The 18,446-nt window shown below is 36.8% G+C and overlaps 1 protein-coding gene across 2 annotated transcripts in view; it reads right to left on the bottom strand.

The window, feature by feature from the left end:
* The window catches only part of LOC5578825 (beta-mannosidase), a 32,645-nt gene extending 16,080 nt beyond the window's left edge, over positions 1-16,565 (bottom strand). Inside the window, exons 1-2 of one of the 2 annotated variants that reach the window (XM_021846243.1) lie at positions 16,471-16,565; positions 16,372-16,399 (exon numbers count right to left, since the gene is read on the bottom strand). The gene's annotated coding sequence lies outside the window, so the exon portion shown is untranslated. The remainder of the gene's footprint in view (positions 1-16,371; positions 16,400-16,470) is intronic. The other variant, XM_021846253.1, reaches the window with a different exon arrangement.
* Positions 16,566-18,446: the final 1,881 nt, after the last annotated feature.

The raw sequence follows: 18,446 nt of genomic DNA, 5'->3' as shown, positions 1-18,446 counted from the left end.
TGAAAAATTTAAAAATTTTGTATGAGTCTTAACGCTTGAGCATACTTCCCCCTCCTCCAAGTCGTTACGTAATTTGTGAACAGCGCCTAATTGCTATTTTTTTTTCTAATTCTTACGTTTATTTGGTAGGCCCAAACGTCCTAAAGCTTAACGGGGCCAATAAGTAAAATGTTTACATGAAAATCAAAAACTAGTTGGGTTCACAATTAACACGCAAACCCTGGGTTGCACACACTTTTTTGTTCTCCTTTATGCGCCGAGTTGACAGCCTTCGTTTGAAAGTAGAATCACCCAATTCCCATCATCTACTTTGGCAGTTTTCGCCGCATTGCCTACGTTGGACTCCCTGCTCCTTATGTTGCCATTGATTGTCCTTTCCATCCTCACCAACGACTCTCGCGTCCTCAGAATCAACATGTTCATGTTCTTCAGACGCTCCGCTATCACCGTTCGATTTATCTCCCATATCGCTGTTTAACTGATTTTCAGCACCGGCTAGTGGTGCAACTATAACTTCTTCGCTAATTAGTAACCCTTTCGCTTTGATTGGAACTGATAGCTTAACACTACCGCTCGACGACGACGCAGCTGCGTCAATCAACCCCGTACGATTCACCGGTGGGTGGGCGTAAGTACCCAACCGCTCATTCACCGACTTTCGCTTCAGACATTCTGCCTTGAGATGTTCTGTTGAACCACACAGGAAACACTTGTGCTGGATGCCATCATAGAACACCCTAGCTTTCACACCTTGAACGTGAACATGTGAAGGAATGTCTTGCATCACCTCCATATTGATCCCACGCACACCGCTCCAAATAGGGTCCTAAAGCCCTGTCCCAATTTTAGTGCCAAACGCTTAAGTTTAGGCCAATAATACATGTATACTCAATTTTCTAATGTTTTCCGTTGGTTTGAGTCCAAAAAACTTTTTTTATGTTATTTTAGATTTTGTCACACCCCTTGGCTTAAACTCAAATTTTGGGTGTATTTTTTTTCCCTGTCCCTTCCGAAATGTCAGATAGGAACAACCCCAGTGTTAAAACTAAAACCCCTGTGGTGTTTTTGTTGACTAAGCGAACGTCAAACATGATCAAAAGTGTCAAGGTTCATTTATACATCCAATTTTTGAATTAAAGTTTAAACATGATATAGCCGTTATTTGAGCGGGAAAAATTGCTAAAGCAGTTGCAGTAACATGCTCTTTCGTGTTATTGAATAAAAACAAGATTTCATTAAAAATTTTAGGACCCAATTGGAAATCCGGATTCGGCGGGGTATCGTTCCCTGACCAATTGCTGAATAGCACCATATTTCGCAAAAACAAACACTAATGCCTTGTCGTCTACCTCAGGGGGCAAGCCGAACACGCGCACATATTTGAACATTCCGTTTGCCGCTGATACCGTAACTTGAATCTTGGTTCCGTTGGCATATTCGAACATAACCTCGTGGCCAAGAGCCTTCAACGCGTGTTTCAATTGATCTTCCCTTTGAAACTTGATGAATAAACAGAAACCTTCACGGTATATCGCCGACAACATGTCACAGTCCCATCCTTGCTTTTGGAAAAATCCAAACACTTCATCGTTGGTCGGATTCCGGGATTGAGCCCCGAACTTCAACTTCAGCGTGTTCTGCCTTACGAATTTGGCCTCCATCGCTTTACTCAACCTCACACTCGATTGAAGGTCACTCCAGAACAATAGAATCTCCGAACAAATGGATGGTTTTTGTTTCACAATATCATACTGCGCAGCTCGATAAATGCGTCTGATCTGCTTGAAATCTCTGAGCAAAACTGTCAGTAGTTAACTGATTTTGACTGATCATCAAACTTTATGCTCAAAGCAATTTTTATTACTCTTGTTTTTAACATGTGAGGTTGCATCACTTAATCTTCATTCTAAGATGTTATGGTTCATGATAAAACAGCAAGCTTGCTGGTACCAATGGTTGTATATTTGTAGATAAGAACGATATGCGCTATTTATTGATGGATACAATCAAATTTCTGCTTAAATAACACAGCGCAACAAAAATGACATTTTTGCGTGTCTCAAGGATTAAATTATGTGTCTCTAGAAGATTTGGGGTCGCTGAATCTGAAGCCGTTCTCAGAAATGTCCCTACACGTCACATTTTTTAGCTACAGATCGCCAAAGTTGTATAAAACACTGGTTTCATTGATGTTCACATGAATTTTATGGTAAGGACTGTTCATTTTATAAAGTGGACACCTTGTTTATGCTATATCCTTTTTATTTATTGATGAAATCGTAAACGGTTTTCTGTGTATCGTTCAACTATTATTCTACAATGTTATGAAAATACAGAAACTTACAAAATGCTTTCGGTTGAAGAACTAAATAGTTTTTGCAAAAACTCCTAAGAAAAACTGTTCGTCAAGTTTAAGCATTATTTTTCGCATGAAAAAAATCCTAAATTTAATGAACAAATTGTATGTTGGTATCCTTTACTATTCAACTTAAGGTAGAGCTTTTAAAAACATCAATAATATTCCATCAGTTCCTGACGCTGAGTCACTTTAGTGATCTATTCCTTATGGTCAAATTTGCTGATACACCATCTTTTTACTACCAGCAAAAAAGTAAAGTAATAAGCGTGTTCAAAACTGGTTTAGATTACTAAAGAAACTATATATGTATAAAAAAAAGTAAAATCTTGAGTTTTAACCGCATTCTTGGGTACCAAATTTACTCTTTATGGTCGTTTTATTGAAAAATCCCATACTTTTAAAATTATATACGCATGTTTATCGATCTAGAGCAAACTGTAAGTTCCATTTAAATTTAAGATATTTTTCTTTAAAAAAAATTGATAAAAAATGATTTTATGATATCTGCAAAATTGCTTCTCCAAAAATAACTTGATATTTTTTAGCAAGCTTCTAATTGATGATGCTTTCTAAGTACAGCCATTTTTTGAAAACAAAAAATATAAATTGTCGAATTTTCCTGCCGATTTTTAATAATCCTTGATTATGATAACCTCCAAAAATCGACCGTTCTAAACGTTGTGCCTTATTAGTGTGAAATCAGATTATTTTGGTAACTTTTTTATTACCACAGCATTGTACAATATTATTCGAACGATGTACAGAAAACCGATTTCGATTTAATTGATAAATTAAAAAGATATTGCATGTCCAAAGTGTCCACTTTATAAAATGAACAGTCCTTAGATTTATCAAACTTTTTTGTGATCCAATCCTGCAAGCATGCAAAATTAGACCTAAACTTTCATTTCAGATATAATTTGGTTGAAATTGCATGATCAAATTTAGATTTATTCGATTTTTTCAACATGCTCGCAGTCTCCATACAAAACTCTTCGTTTGTCTTATATGGAAAAATACAATACTTTTCAAAATCATCAAAAAATAACTTTTGAGCACCGAAAGTATAATGAACTTTGCTAATAAATTTTGTTTTACACATGAAGTTTGAAGTCTGTGACAATATAAGCAACAAAAAAAATGCCGTAGGGGAACATGGTCCAAGACGCACTGATGGGGTAAAATGGCCCACGTCATTAAATCATTCCTAGATCGTTTCAATTTGTATTCTTTGCCAAACGAAGTTAAAATATGTTTAGCTAAGAGTTGCCGCCACAACCCTTGGACATAAACTTATAGATTTCTCCTCAATTTTCTGGTGAAACTCAACATTTTTCCCTTTTTTGCCTAAACATTAAGGTTTTCCGATGATTTCATAAAGGAATAAGCGTTTCCATACCACAGAGCAAACTCATGGAGAAACATGGTTGCTAACTAGTAGTTCTCCATACTAAATGGCATTCTACCCCATCCATTTGGTCATTTTGAACCACCCCCATTTTTCAACCAACTTTTCTACACGATTTAAACCCGTTAAAAAACTCAAATTTGGGAAATGTTTTCATGATGGTAGCTAGCAAATATTGTAAAGTTACTGTTAGGACTTCGAATGGCGTTAAAATGTGGATCTCATTAGGAGAAAACGACACAAATCCTTAAAGTGGCATTTTGGACCATTTTGCCCTACAAGTTGGAAAACTTGCATGCAAGTTAGCTGATATAGTCAAATTTTGCTTTTTCAACAGCCAATATCTCAAAAACTAGACGTGCTATGATATTTCTGAAAATGGCATAGGATTCAGCAACCTTTAATTGATTAAACAGCGGTATTTTGATGCTTGAGACAAAAACGTGTTCCGCAGTGTAATTGAAGCTTTCGCAAAAAAAAATGCTTCCTTGCACCAGTACTTGAAGCCGTGTTCCTTGTTCAACTATTTTGTTCCGTGTTCAATAATTTTGTTTGAAATTCCTCATATCATTACCAAACACCTACTACTGGAGCACTAGTGCAACTATTGGATGGAACACGTGTACCAATAGTGGCTCAAGCAATATTCTCACTCTTTTTCTATTTTTCCCTTATAAGATCTCTTATAAGATCTCTTTTAGGACTTTTGATTTTATGAGTTGATCGCAGCAAGCCGTGCGCGCGGGTGGCTGCGTTTTGAATTTTCTGTCACGTTTACCTCGGTTCCGCGTTTTGAAATTTTTTGGAATTCAGCTTGTGCTTTGAAACAATTCTTTGCGTAATAAAATTTGATGAAATAAAAATCGGTAGTTAAAAAGCTACATTAGTGCAAAAAATGTGAATCGGCAAAAGTGGAATAAATGTGCATCTGACGTGTGATCGATCGTGAGCGTTTTCTGGCATGAGCGAAAGGGGATGGAAGAGCAGTAGATGGAAGCTTTCATGGCGATGACACCTCCACCGTGGCCTTCGATCAACTGAGTGAGATTGTTCTGATTATTATTTTTATTATTTCAAGTTTACATATTAAAAACAAAAAGGGGAACGTAGTCCAAAATGCAACTTTGAGGATTTGTGGCGCTTTCTCGTGTGTTCGTTGTTATTCACTATCAATTTACATACATAAATTGATGTTTTACGGGATGGGGATCAGAGTAACTTTTGTTTTCGTTTCAGAGAGCGAGTAAGGGCGCTTAAGCCCAGGCTTCAGAGCCAGGACATACGGGAGAAATACCTGTGTCCCATCCTAGGAAAAGGACAAAAACAACAATGGAGTGCGCATTAACTTTCTTAGCAACGCCACTCCCAACGATTTTGCCTATCTCCCTAAATGGAACGGTTGGTACGGTTGTCCCCGTTTCTTCCTTCACAATATTTCAAAATTTCTTGTCTATCATGTCATTCATTCGTGAATAATCTGATCGTCGGAAATTTTTGAATTACCTTCAAATCCCAAGTGTGCACAGTGGGCCTGGCCATTTTAATATTTGTATCAAATCATTGATATGCTGCAAATATTAATGCTGACAAGAAAGTACTGGAAGAAATTTCAGTATTTCCAGGATGCTTTTCAATATTGGCTGTGCAAGTACTTAGAATAGAATAGAATAGAATAGAATAAGATCTCTTTTAGGACTTCTCGTTAACTTCTTTTATATAGTAACGGGCGGATGACTGCAGTCGTTTAACGTTCAACGCTCCGTTATCGTAATCATTGTCATCAGCGAAACTTAAAAAGCAGTTTTTCTGTTTAAAACTGAAACTTATTCGATGAAAATTTGTTTACTGTTTTTCGGTTGGATGCAGTGAACACATTTTCCTGTAAATTTTCTTGGCTTTGAACGAATAAAAAACATAGGAAAATTCCGAAATCAATGACGGATCCTGCCTCCTTAAGCTTCTTCTTTGCAATTATATCTCGAATATTTTTCCATTTTTTTAAACTTAACGTGTGGATTTCAAAGGGCCTCATGCTTAATTTTCCATGAAAATTATTCATTAATTTCAATTCTGAATAGAGAGCAAATGCTAAAAAATTATGAACCACAGAAGTTTTGCAGACTACACCATTAAATGAAATGCTGAAATGTCCCAATATAAAATCAACTGTTTGAAAATGAAATCAAATTAATGAACACGTAACTAATAAAGAAAGTATTTAACGATATTCGTTCGAATTATTGGATTGATTCGGATTTCCCGCGGAGTTGCGATATTGAGCAAGTGATCCGCGGAACAATTTGATCATAAAATGTGCTCCGCGAATCAAAAGGTCTGACAACCCCTGTCATAGAAGAATCTCGAGAAGAATACTTGAGGAATTTCTGGAGAAATATCAGAAAAAAAAATTTGAAGAAATTATCGTAGTGTAACCTGGAGAAAGCATATATTAGACGAGTATCCGAGGTATCCGAGTATAAGTATTTATGATGAGTGTAAAAATCATGAATATCGATGTTTCACTCGGGCAATGTTTTCAGCAACACACGAAAAAAATCTGATTCCCAAAAGTATAGGGTAAATTGGTATAATGCGTCCAAACCGGGCAATACGCCCCACTTCATTTTCAAAGGATTGAGGCTTCCTTAACACGTAAATTTGATTACACATCATAAATATCCGCGAAAAAATGATGTTGCGCATATAAGATCTTTGAGAAGTGTAAACAATCAATAAAAATACCAAAAATATCGAAAACCTGCTTTTTGGCGTAAAATTTTGGGTCCGATGAGTTAGCCCCGTTGTAAATTAAGCCTTATTAGTACTTATTACAAAAACTTTACCGGAAGACGACTGCTAATGGACCATTTTAAGCTTAGCAAGTGGTGGAATTCTGCTTGGGAACATTTCTACAACGCTGCGGAACTTTTTCTACGGGAGGGGCATATTGCCCGGTTTGTTTTGAAACGTCAAGATTTGGACCGTTTAAAGAAAACATCTTGTACTCTTTTTCGAAGGTACCTGCACGGGTAGAAATCAGAATCCAAAAACAAGATTATGACTCATGATATCATGATTCCAGCGTATTTTCGTCTTATGAAAATACACCATGATTTGGACTCATGATATCATGAGTCAGATTGCCCTAACGCAACACACGCGTTAGGTTTTTGTGGCTGATTGCTCGGAATCATGATTCAAATGCCAAAAATGCCGAGTCGCGCATCCGTTTATGATCGACAAAATAAAAAAAAAGTTAAAAATAGCTTGCATTGAGATTCGAGCCAAGAACCTTCCGATTGTTAGCCACGTACTCTACTACTCAACCGCTTCGTAATCTTGAATTGAGAGTGATCGATACGAATGTGATGAAGCAAAGTGCGCCGCTTAGTGTTTTCACACTGGATGTTACGCTTATGAGGAATCATGATTATGACTCCAGGAACCATGATTTGTGATCCTGATATTATGACCTAACCAATTTATGAATTTCATGATTTGTAAATCATGGTGTGGGGATCAGATTTTTATCCGTGTGGCAAGAGAAAGTTGCAAGCAGAGTATGACCAACTAAGTAAATTCCACTTTGACACCAAAAACTAGAGTAGTAAATGCGTTTGCCACTGCGATAGAGCAGTTTTTCATTAGAGGGGGCGTATTATACCTGTTTACCCTAATGACCTAACCAATGGATCATTAAAATAACCAAAACGGCCGCTATGGAAAGCATAGATAGCGCCACCGTAGCCCTGTGTGTTTGACAGAACAGCAATGCTGTCACAATGTTAAATCCCATATACAGTGGCGCCTTTGTTTTGATGCGGTGAGCACTGACAAAAACTACCTTCAATGATCCATTCATGAAACTCATAAATCGGTTAGGTCATTATAATAGGATCACATATAACATAATACAGTACACATATACACACAATAAAGGTTCTTCATAAGCGTAACATCCAGAATGGGAACACTAAGCAGTGCGCTTTGATTTAACTTATTCTTATCGATCGCCTATAACTCAATACGACAAATTGGTAATCAATGGCTATCAATCAAAAGGTTCTTGATTCGAATCTCGTTCTAACATTTTTCGTTTTTTTTTTGTTTTCATTTTATCGGGTGGACTGACTGACATAAAGCTTGTGTTGCGTTACGGCAATCTGACTTATGGTATCATGAGTCCAAATTATGGTGTATTAAGATGGAAACAAACTAGAATCATAATATCAGGAGTCATAATCATTGGTTTTGATTCTGATTTCTACCCGTGTTTTTACGGATACATAAAACTGCATTTACAGACAGCAAAATGATAAATTGCATTGAATCAAAAAGATCAAAAAGAGCATTATAAAAATATTTCTTCAAATTGACAGAAATTTGAGAATTTGAAATGATTACAGATTAAAGATTTTATCTTCTAACATTTTGGAGTCCTAGCAGGCGTGGAGGAAAAGGTTCTTTTCTGCAATTCACGGTGCTCGAATGACCGTTATCATCAAATAAAATATACAATCAAAACAACAGTCGGCAGTTGACTTCTGACGTAGTTCTGCACCTCTGGGCCGAATTTGAAAAAAATTCCTTTAGTCAGAATTTTGAGTAACGCCCTTTTGACGTTTATATGATAGAAATCACATGAAGTATGCCGCTTTAACTTGTTTCAACAAACAGATTATAATAAAAGTCTTTATGTTTATTTTTTATCTGGTTTTAAATATTGAAAAATACATTTCTCTAACATTTTTCTAGACCGACATTTGAAAAGGGGCAATGCTATTAGCAATTAGTTATTGTTTATCAGCCAATACACAAAAAATTGTATCTACCAATCTAACGCCTTATAGTGGTTTTAGGAAATTGTCCAAAGCATTCACATATGAATGAACATTTCTTGGACAGGATATGCAGATACGCCCTTTTGAAGTGTATGGAAAGAATATTGCACGGTATATTCCGTTCTATCTATAATCAACGGTTAGTTGCATACATAATCATTGCAGCTTTACGGTTGCTCTTATTTCATTCAATTTAACAAGTTGCATAACAGGGATGATTCAAATACAGTTAACTCCTTCTTACTCGATATTCTGTAACTCGATATTTCCCCTAACTCGATGGAATGCGCGGTCTCTTCAATCTAGCATGCTTTGATACCTCTGTATCTCTCATTGTTTAGCCATATTGATTTATATGTATTTCAATTATACTTTGGCCCTTTTCTAATGTCAGTCGCAAAACCAACTGAGACAAAATGTGTACGTGAACATTAGCCTGGGACACGGTTATATGAAAAATTTAGATTCTCGCTCCAGTCCACATTTTGGATTGCATTTAGGTCCCATAACGACTGTGCAAAATTTCAGCTCGATCGGAGAAACTATATTTTAGCGCCAGCCGTTCAAAGTTTGTATGGGATCTACTATGGGAAAACTTATTTTTGCAAAGAAAAATCGCCAAAAGTTGCCCATTGTCCTCTTTAAAAATTCTGGACACAGATTTCGATAGGTATTTTTACGATGAACAACATTGTCAAAGACCGCAAAGAGATCCGATGCTTGTTAATAGACATAGACTTTTCGGAAATTTTGCCCAATTTTGTTATTATTGTTATTTCATTACGTATTGATCAACGTCGCCTTGCCAATAGGTTTTCATTGAAAAACTTTTTTCACAAGCGTCGAATTGTTTCGCGGTCTTCGGCAATATTCTTCATCGTAAAAATACCTATCGAAAAGTGTGTTTAGAATTTTTATAGAGGACAATGGGCAACCTCTGGCGATTTTTCTTTGCAAAAGTTAGTTTTCCCATAGTAAATTCCATATAAACTTTGAACGGCTGGCGCTAAAATATAGTTTCACCGATCAAGCTGAAATTTTGCACAGTTGTTAAGGGACCAAAATGCAATCCAAAAAGTGGACTGGAGCGAGAATCTAAATTTTGTCCCACACTAGTGAACATGTTATGCAACTTGCTAAATTTAATGAAATAAGAACAACCGCAAAGGTGTAATGATTATGTATGAACCTTACCGTTGATTATAGATGGAACGGAATTCACCATGCAATATGCTTTCCATGCACTTCTAAAGGGCATGTCTGCATATCCTGTCCAAGAATTATTCGTACATATTTGAAAACTTTGAATATTTTCCTAAAATCACTATCAGGTGCTAGATTGGTAGATATAATTTTTCGGGTGTTGGCTGATTAGTAATAATTAAACATTGCATTGGTACTTTTCAAATGTCGGTCTAGAAAAAAATTAGGAAACTACAAAATTTAATTATAATCTGTTTGTTGAAACAAGTTAAAGTGGCATACTTCATGTGATTTCTATCATATAAACATAAAAAAGGGCGTAGCTCAAAATTCTGACTAAGGATTTTTTTTTCAAATTCGGCCCAGAGGTGCAGCACAACGTCAGGAATCAACTGCCGACTGCCATTTTGATGGTATATTTTATTTGATAATAACGGTAATTGAAACACCGTGCGATTGCTATGCTTTTGGAAAGAAAGAAGCAGACTCAGTCCCAGTGGGGACGTAATGCCAAGAAGAAGAAGATAAAGTATTTGGCGCTTGGTTCGGTTTATCCAATTATTTTTCTAATTATCGTTTCTCATGTATTTTCATAGCTATTACAAAAGTTATTCCGAGACATAAAATTTGTTTTTGATTACATGAAAAATAATGGATCATTCAAACAGTACCTACCTACTCGTTGAATTTTTTTTTTTCAACATGTAATAGGGACAATAGGGTATCAGGAAAAATATAAAAACTAGCGTTAGCGTTAGCGTAGTTAAGGTATACTTCGTAGATTGGATACTAGCTATATTCATATTTTATCTTTGATAGTCTCATCTAGACTGCTTTCAGGAACAAGGCTTGGGAGTTAACCTTGATCTAATCTGAAACAAGAATACCAAAACCATGAATACCGCTATTCCAGGCCACGCCCATCTTTACCGTAACTTGGGATTGGGGAAGGAAATGTTGATGTAGTATTTACTTAACGAGAGGCCCCCGACTCAGTGACACCCTCATAAGTTCTAGGGAGTTGGGGGTTGGGAAAGGCAGTAGGTCGCTAGGATTCGCTTGAAGAGCTGACGATGGACCCAGAGCATTTGATATTTAATTGTTTTTAATTTAATCTTTTGAATGCCGGCAATCAAAAGAAAGAAACAATGCTTTATTTACAGTTTGAACAATATTGTTTCCCGTAAAAAATGCGCATTTAATGATAGTGAAATTCTGCTCGGTAAAAAGCAGAGTCGATTCCTCCAGGGTCATCGGAATCAACAAAAAAAGAGAAAAAGACCGACCTTCGGCTTCGGAACGAAATACTGTCCAAAACGTAAAAACTGAGCAGCCCGAGAAAAAAAATGCATTTACGCGACTTTATCTTTCGCCCCCTACGAGCAAGCAACCGAATCGAATGACCAAACACTACTGACGAACCTCGCGATGTTTTTTCGTAACCGTACAAAACGAAAACGAACACGATTCATCACGATTCCGTCTTCCGCTCCCCGTAGGAGCAAGAAGCAGAATCTAATGACCAAACACTACTCCAGGCGCGGACATCTTTGTCCCGTGATCGCGAACCGACGATACACAACATTACAAAAAAAATGAATCGTTCCGGTTATAGCTATCAAAATTCAACTATATCAATTGTAAACTAAATTCCGAATGATAAAATGGAACAAACTCACCAAATCCTCCAACCGGATATCAATTGGTAAAGATGACCTTTCCGGTTCCAGTAAGGGTATTCGTTTTACCACTAATAGCGAAACTTCGGACGTTCGGCAGGCAACACATTCAACTCTTCCAACAATAGCTCTACTACTCATCCACGTTTCAAACACAATTTTTCACCAAAAACACAACGGTTTTGGCTATAACCAGCCCTAACTTTTTTTTTCAACAGAATCAAAAATTGACAAGCGCGAGAAAAATAGCAGCGAGATTTTTTAAAACGTCTGTTCACGGTCACCGCTTGCTGCGATTAGCAGGAAAAATATAAGAACTGGTCAGAAACCTTGTTTGGGGTTGCGAATATGAACCACTTGCACCAGTGGATATTTGAAATGTTTTTTTGTTTCGGTTTCTGAATCCGCCACCGATGCATCGGGAAAATACTTACAAAGTAAGAATTACTCATTGGCTTTCGAAATCACCATCTTCTTCTTCTTTCTGGCGTTACGTCCCAACTGGGACAAAGCCTGCTTCTCAGATAAGTGTTCTTATGAGCACTTCCACAGTTATTAACTGAGAGCTTTCATTGCCGATTGACCATTTTTGCATGTGTACATCGTGTGGCAGGTACGAAGAATTTCTATGCCCTGGGAATCGAGAAAATTTCCTTTACGAAAAGATCCTCGACCAGCGGGATTCGAATATACGACCCTCAGCATGGTCATGCTGAATAGCTGCGCGTTTACCGCTACGTTTGTTTGAGCCCCCTAATGCACCATAGAGAGTTTCAATTGGACGTGTAATCACAGAGATATGGACAAAACACTTGTTCATGTTTTTTAGGAGGTAAACACAAACTTTTGAACGGGAGTGTATCATTTGTGAAAAACACTGCAGAAAACCTTTTGTTTCCAAAAGTTATTACCTGTATGCAAAAATAGAAAGTTAGAACTTGAAGTTGCCATGAAACTAGCTGCGTCATTTTGCGTAGAATGGAGATTTTTAAGGTGAAAGTGGACGAAAAATTTAACATGAATTGCTTTATAACTTTTTAACGATAAGAGATAGAAGGTTTTCGTGTTCAGCAAAAAATGTGTATTATATCGATCCAAACAACTTTGCGGAAGATTAAAAAAAATTGAAAAAATCTATTAGAAAGTTATGTTTTCCGTAAAAAAATGCGCATTTAATGATAGTGAAATCCTGCTCGGTAAAAAGCAGAGTAGATTCCTCCAGGGACATCGGAATCAACAAAAAAAAAAGAGAAAAAGAAATACGCACATGCCGACCTTCGGCTTCGGAACAAAATACTGTCCAAAACGTAAAAACTGAGCAGCCCGAGAAAAAAATGCATTTACGCGACTTTATTTTTCGCCCCCTACGAGCAAGCAACCGAATCGAATGACCAACCACTACTGACGAACCTCGCGATGTTTTTTCGTAACCGTACAAAACGAAACCGAACACGATTGATCACGATTCCGTCTTCCGCTCCCCGTAGGAGCAAGAAGCAGAATCTAATGACGAAACACTACTCCAGCTGCGGACACCTTTGTTCCGTGATCGCGAACCGACGATACACAACATTATAAAAAAATTTGAATCGTTCCGGTTATAGCTATCAAAATTCAACTATTTCAATTGTAAACTAAATTCCGAATGATAAAATGGAACAAACTCACCAAATCCCTCAACCGGATATCAATTGGTAAAGATGACCTTTCCGGTTCCAGTAAGGGTATTCGTTTTACCACTAATAGCGAAACTTCGGACGTTCGGCAGGCAACACATTCAACTCTTCCAACAATAGCTCTACTACTCATCCACGTTTCAAACAAAATTTTTCACCAAAAACACCTTGCTAACCGTTTTGGCTATAACCAGCCATAACTTTTTTTCAACAGAATAAAAAAGCGCGAGAAAAATAGCAGCGAGATTTTTTAAAACGTCCGTTCACGGTCACCGCTTGCTGTGATTAGCAGGAAAAATATAAGAACTGGTCAGAAACCTTGTTTGGGGTTGAGAATATGGACCACTTGCACCAGTAGGTATTTGAATTTTTTTGTTTCGGTTTCTGAATCCGCCACCGATGCATCGGGAAAATACTTACACACACTAATCACAGAGATATGGACAAAACACTTGTTCATGTTTTTAAGAGGTAAACCCAAACTTTTGAACGGGAGTGTATCATTTGTGAAAAACACTGCAGAAAACCTTTTGTTTCCAAAAGTTATTACCTGTATGCAAAAATAGAAAGTTAGAACTTGAAGTTGCCATGAAACTAGCTGCGTCATTTTGCGTAGAATGGAGATTTTTAAGGTGAAAGTGGACGAAAAATTTAACATGAATTTCTTTATAACTTTTTAACGATAAGAGATAGAAGGTTTTCGTGTTCAGCAAAAATGTGTATTTTATCGATCCAAACAACTTTGCGGAAGATTAAAAAAAATGTGAAAAAATCTATTAGAAAGTTATGTACAAAAAAAAAAACGAGTTTTAAGGGGTGTCGAAGACAAAATGCTCCATATCTCATTACCGCGAATATGTTGAAATTTTGCATCTTCGGCAAAGTTGATTGTAATTACATACTCTACAACTTTGCCGAAGACTTAAAATCTCTAACTTAATGTTGAGAAAAAATAATTTTTTATCTCACTTTTAGGTGGATTGATCATCTTACCCCTAATACCAAATGAAGCGCCTTTTAATATCAAGAATGGCAAATTAAGGGATAGCATGGCAAAAGAAGGTGCAAGTAGCAAAGATAAATTGAGGAAAATTATTCTTTTTTAATTATTTTCTTTGCAAACTTTGATTTTATAAGAATGTTTCCGTATCATTTAAAAGCAATTTGACGAGCACCTAACGACTTGGGTTTATTTGTGTCGTATAACGGTATATGATTCGAATACACATTTTGGTACTAGGTCAAATACTGGTACCGGGTACCCCCATTGGTTTGACCACATTTAATCTGAACACTTTTTAATCTGTACCCCGCTAATTTGCACATCGTTCAGATTAAAAATGGTTCGAACGTTATTTAGCTCATGGAACGTAGTGAAGTGAGATGGAACGCTGTGGAACGGAACGCAGAATCAAAACAAAACAGTGTACCTCACCAGAAACACATTTCTAGGGTGACTAGACGTTCAAATTAAAAATGAACCCCGATGGTTTGCATGAGGTACCGTTCAAATTAGCGGGGGTGCACGGTACCCCTAACCTACCGCGTCAAATCTAATTTTAACTGAACTGAGTTTTTATTTATAGTATAGGACAAACAATTTGCAAATTTTTCGATTTTCCATACAAAATGACCAACTTTGGTAAACTATATCTCAGTTATTTATGGATCGCTTTGAATGAAATTTTGGCAGAACATCAGACATAACTTGAATTTTAACATATATTTTTGAGTGATTTTTCCAATCACAAGTTCGAAAGCAGTAACGGTTTGACTAAAGTGAATTTTTTGACGATTTTTTATAAATGACATAACTAAACATATTGAAGGAATAGCTTCATGGTATCTTCAGCAAAGTTGTAGATTTTAGCGAGATGAACAAGTTTTCCGAAGATAGTTTTTGTGTAGGGTTATCAGATTATGAGATAAATAGTTTTGAATTTTTCGTCGAAAATTACACTTAAGATAAATCGTTATAACTTATAAACTCGTAATTGGAAAAATTATTCAAAAATATATGTTAAAATTCAAGTTATATCTGATAATCTGTTGAAATTTCATTCAAATCGGTCCATAAATAACTGAGATCAAACTTACCAAAGTTGGTCATTTTGTCTGGAAAATCGAAAAAGTGGCAAATGTTTTGTCTAATATTGTATATCGTGAATTAGGCTTACAGTGATTGTAGAATTGGATGTACATTCATACAAATTATACAAATCATGTATTTGATTGGGAACGAGATCTGAAAGAGTATCCCGCGTGCCACAGGACATATCTGGTCGGTTTATACTTTCAAAAATGACTTTAGTGCTGAAAATTATCAAGGTAAAAAGTATCTCTTGTTAAAGATACGAATCATAAATAACGGTTAAACTTTTGTCATTTCAAATATTATTGAATATTTTGTTATTGAAGTTTAAAAATGCTGTAATATGTAGGCAATTTCCTAAGGAATCATATTCATATTATCGCCATGTGTGATTTCACCTTCAGAACCAGAAGTTTATGTACGTCTTTTATCACCATTTAGAACAACATGCTTTAGAAAAAAAAAGTAGATCGCATAGAATCAAACATGTTATTCGTTTTCACAGTCATGATACCATTTAAGTTTGCAATTTCAAAGTAATACAACTCAGTCTTCAGAGTTCATATTGATTCGAAAAAGTATCTCTTGATGTGCATACATGTCGAAAGTACTTTTTTAGAAGTGTCAGCGCAAAACCAACTGATTTTCATTCATTCGAAACGTTGAATTAGCACCAATCACCAACGACTCATACAAACTTTAATGACGGCCTATTTACTTCATTTTAATTTCAACTTCAACCAACTACAACTCAATAGATCCACTTCACCCGTTTTTTTACAGTAATCTAAAGCAAAACGTAATTATCATTGAATTCGGAATCTGCCTTATTCCACACTTGAAAAGCAACACAAATGTCCCTATACTTAATCCACTTAACATTGTCACAGAAGAAAGCACACAACACATGAACACCGCAATTTCGCTAAAATAATTTACACTTGATTATTGCTGTATCAATGATCTTTTCTTGTGAATAACTGTATAGTCAACTATAAGAAATCTTCGTGTGGGACAATTTTAGAACTCTAATTAGGAATTATAAACAAACAAATCTTTTCGAATTGTCATGCCATATGGTTAACTAAATAAATTAGGCACACTTCCAATCACCTGGCAGAATTGTTAAGAATTTGATTCACTGTAAATAAAAAAACAAATTTTCGTTGAACCGATAACCTTTGCTCTTTCATTAACTTGGTTAGAGCTTACAGAACGAGGAAGTTGTAGAAAAAAAAACACGTTTGTTGAATACTGCCGAACCGATTCGTCCCAGTGACGAGCACGAACTAAAGTGCTTTCGCTGATGCATTATTGTGGGCATTGTGGTATAGGCCTTTTTTAGTGATAGTAGTTCTGTCATGCACTTGAGTTCGCTTTTCTTTCTTTCTTTTTTATGCTGAATAGGTATGATTTTTATAGAGCTTCTGCGCGATACAAGCTGTGGGGGTTGACGATCATACCGGTTGAAGTTCTCATTAAGGTTATTTTTGTTTTGGCGCTTTCTTTTATTTAATGCGTGCACGTACTTTCATTTTCATTTGATCATGTAGCTATGATTGTTGTAAAGGTGGAAATAAAGAAAACAAAAGGAGAGATAAAAAATAGAATTTTTATTGAAACTTTGGCAAATGCATCTTTGAACATGAAGTAATAGAACAAATAAGAATAACTTTAAATATGAATACAATTTTTGGTCTCCTTATTACTTTAAGAAAATGATTTATGTGTAGTGATGAGGTAATATGCGTTTTACATAATTTAAGATAGAACTTCTTCATTAGGTGTTAGGACCACCGAGAATGTCAGTAAACTAGGAAAAATCGCTATACACCGAAAGCAAAGATTTTGCTTTGAAATTTTGCAGAGGGCTATCCTTTAATATCATTTGTCGAGAAAAATGAATCATGATGATATTTGCGGTTGAATTTCGCATGGCAATAAGTTTCAATCTACTGGCTTTTTCGGTGGTTCAAAATCCCAGTAAAATTTTACTGATCCCAGTTTTCTAATCTAAGTGTATATTTTTAATCTCAGTTTTTTATTTTTTTTATAATTCTTCATTAGGATCATTCCAAACATTACATTCATTTATTTATCTAGGTGTTCTGTGTTAGACAACACTATCATCCTAATTTGGTATAACAAAATTAAGCTTATATTAACATTTTGTTAACAACATATTACATTTCATTTGCCGTAGCAGTTAGGATTTTTACAGGTGAGTTGATTTCACCTGCTTTGATTCATTTATTGAGTTAACATCTAAACAGATAACACTGAATCAACAATTTCACACCACAATACTCGGTTCGTGGCCGCATCTCTCCATCCTCGGTTCTGCCCCATGCTTGCCAAATCGATGCGCACTTGATGCGCCCACCTAGCTCGCTCGCTGCGCTGGTTAGTTTCCATCTCACGCATTACTGACGAAGGCATTTCCTCCGTTGTCCCGATCTTCATTGCCTGTGCTCTTAGCGCCATTCAGGTGCTCGTCGAAGTGCTGCTTCCACCTTTCACTCACCTCACGCTCGTTCGTCAAGATGCTACCATCCTTATCCCTGTACATCTAGGCTCGCGTCACGAAACCGTTGCGGGAAGCGTAATGCTTCTGATAGAACTTACATGTTTCTTAAGACCGGAACAGCTGTTCCATTTCCTCGCACTCCGTCTCCTCAAGGCGGCGTTTTTTCTCCCGAAAGAAGTGGGTCGGTTGTTGTCGTTTCCGTCCATAACGTTCCACATTCTGCTGGGTCCCTTGCTGCAGCATGACCGCCTGCGCTGCATTCGTCTCCTCTAGAATCTGCCTACATTCCTCGCCGAACCAATCGTTCCGTCGACTCCGTCCCATGTACCCGACGTTGTTCTCAGCTGCATTATTGATGGCTGCTTTCACTGTGCTCCAGCAGTCCTCAAAAGGGACTTCATCCAGCTCACCCTCTTCCGATAATGCAGCCTCGATGTGCTGCGCGTATGCAGTTGCGATATCCGATTGCCTAAGCCGCTCTAGGTCATACCGGGGCGGCCGTCGGTGCAGTACATTGTTAACTACGGAGAGTTTTGGGCGCAGTTTAACCATCACCAGATAGTGGTCAGAGTCGCAGTTAGCACCACGATATGCCCTAACGTCGATAATCTCGGAGATGTGCCATCCATCAATCAGAACGTGGTCGATGTCTGCTGTGGTG

Source organism: Aedes aegypti, chromosome 1 (assembly GCF_002204515.2).
Source record: "Aedes aegypti strain LVP_AGWG chromosome 1, AaegL5.0 Primary Assembly, whole genome shotgun sequence".
NCBI classification, from domain to species: domain Eukaryota; kingdom Metazoa; phylum Arthropoda; class Insecta; order Diptera; family Culicidae; genus Aedes; species Aedes aegypti.
This window is presented reverse-complemented; position numbering and strand designations above follow the sequence as displayed.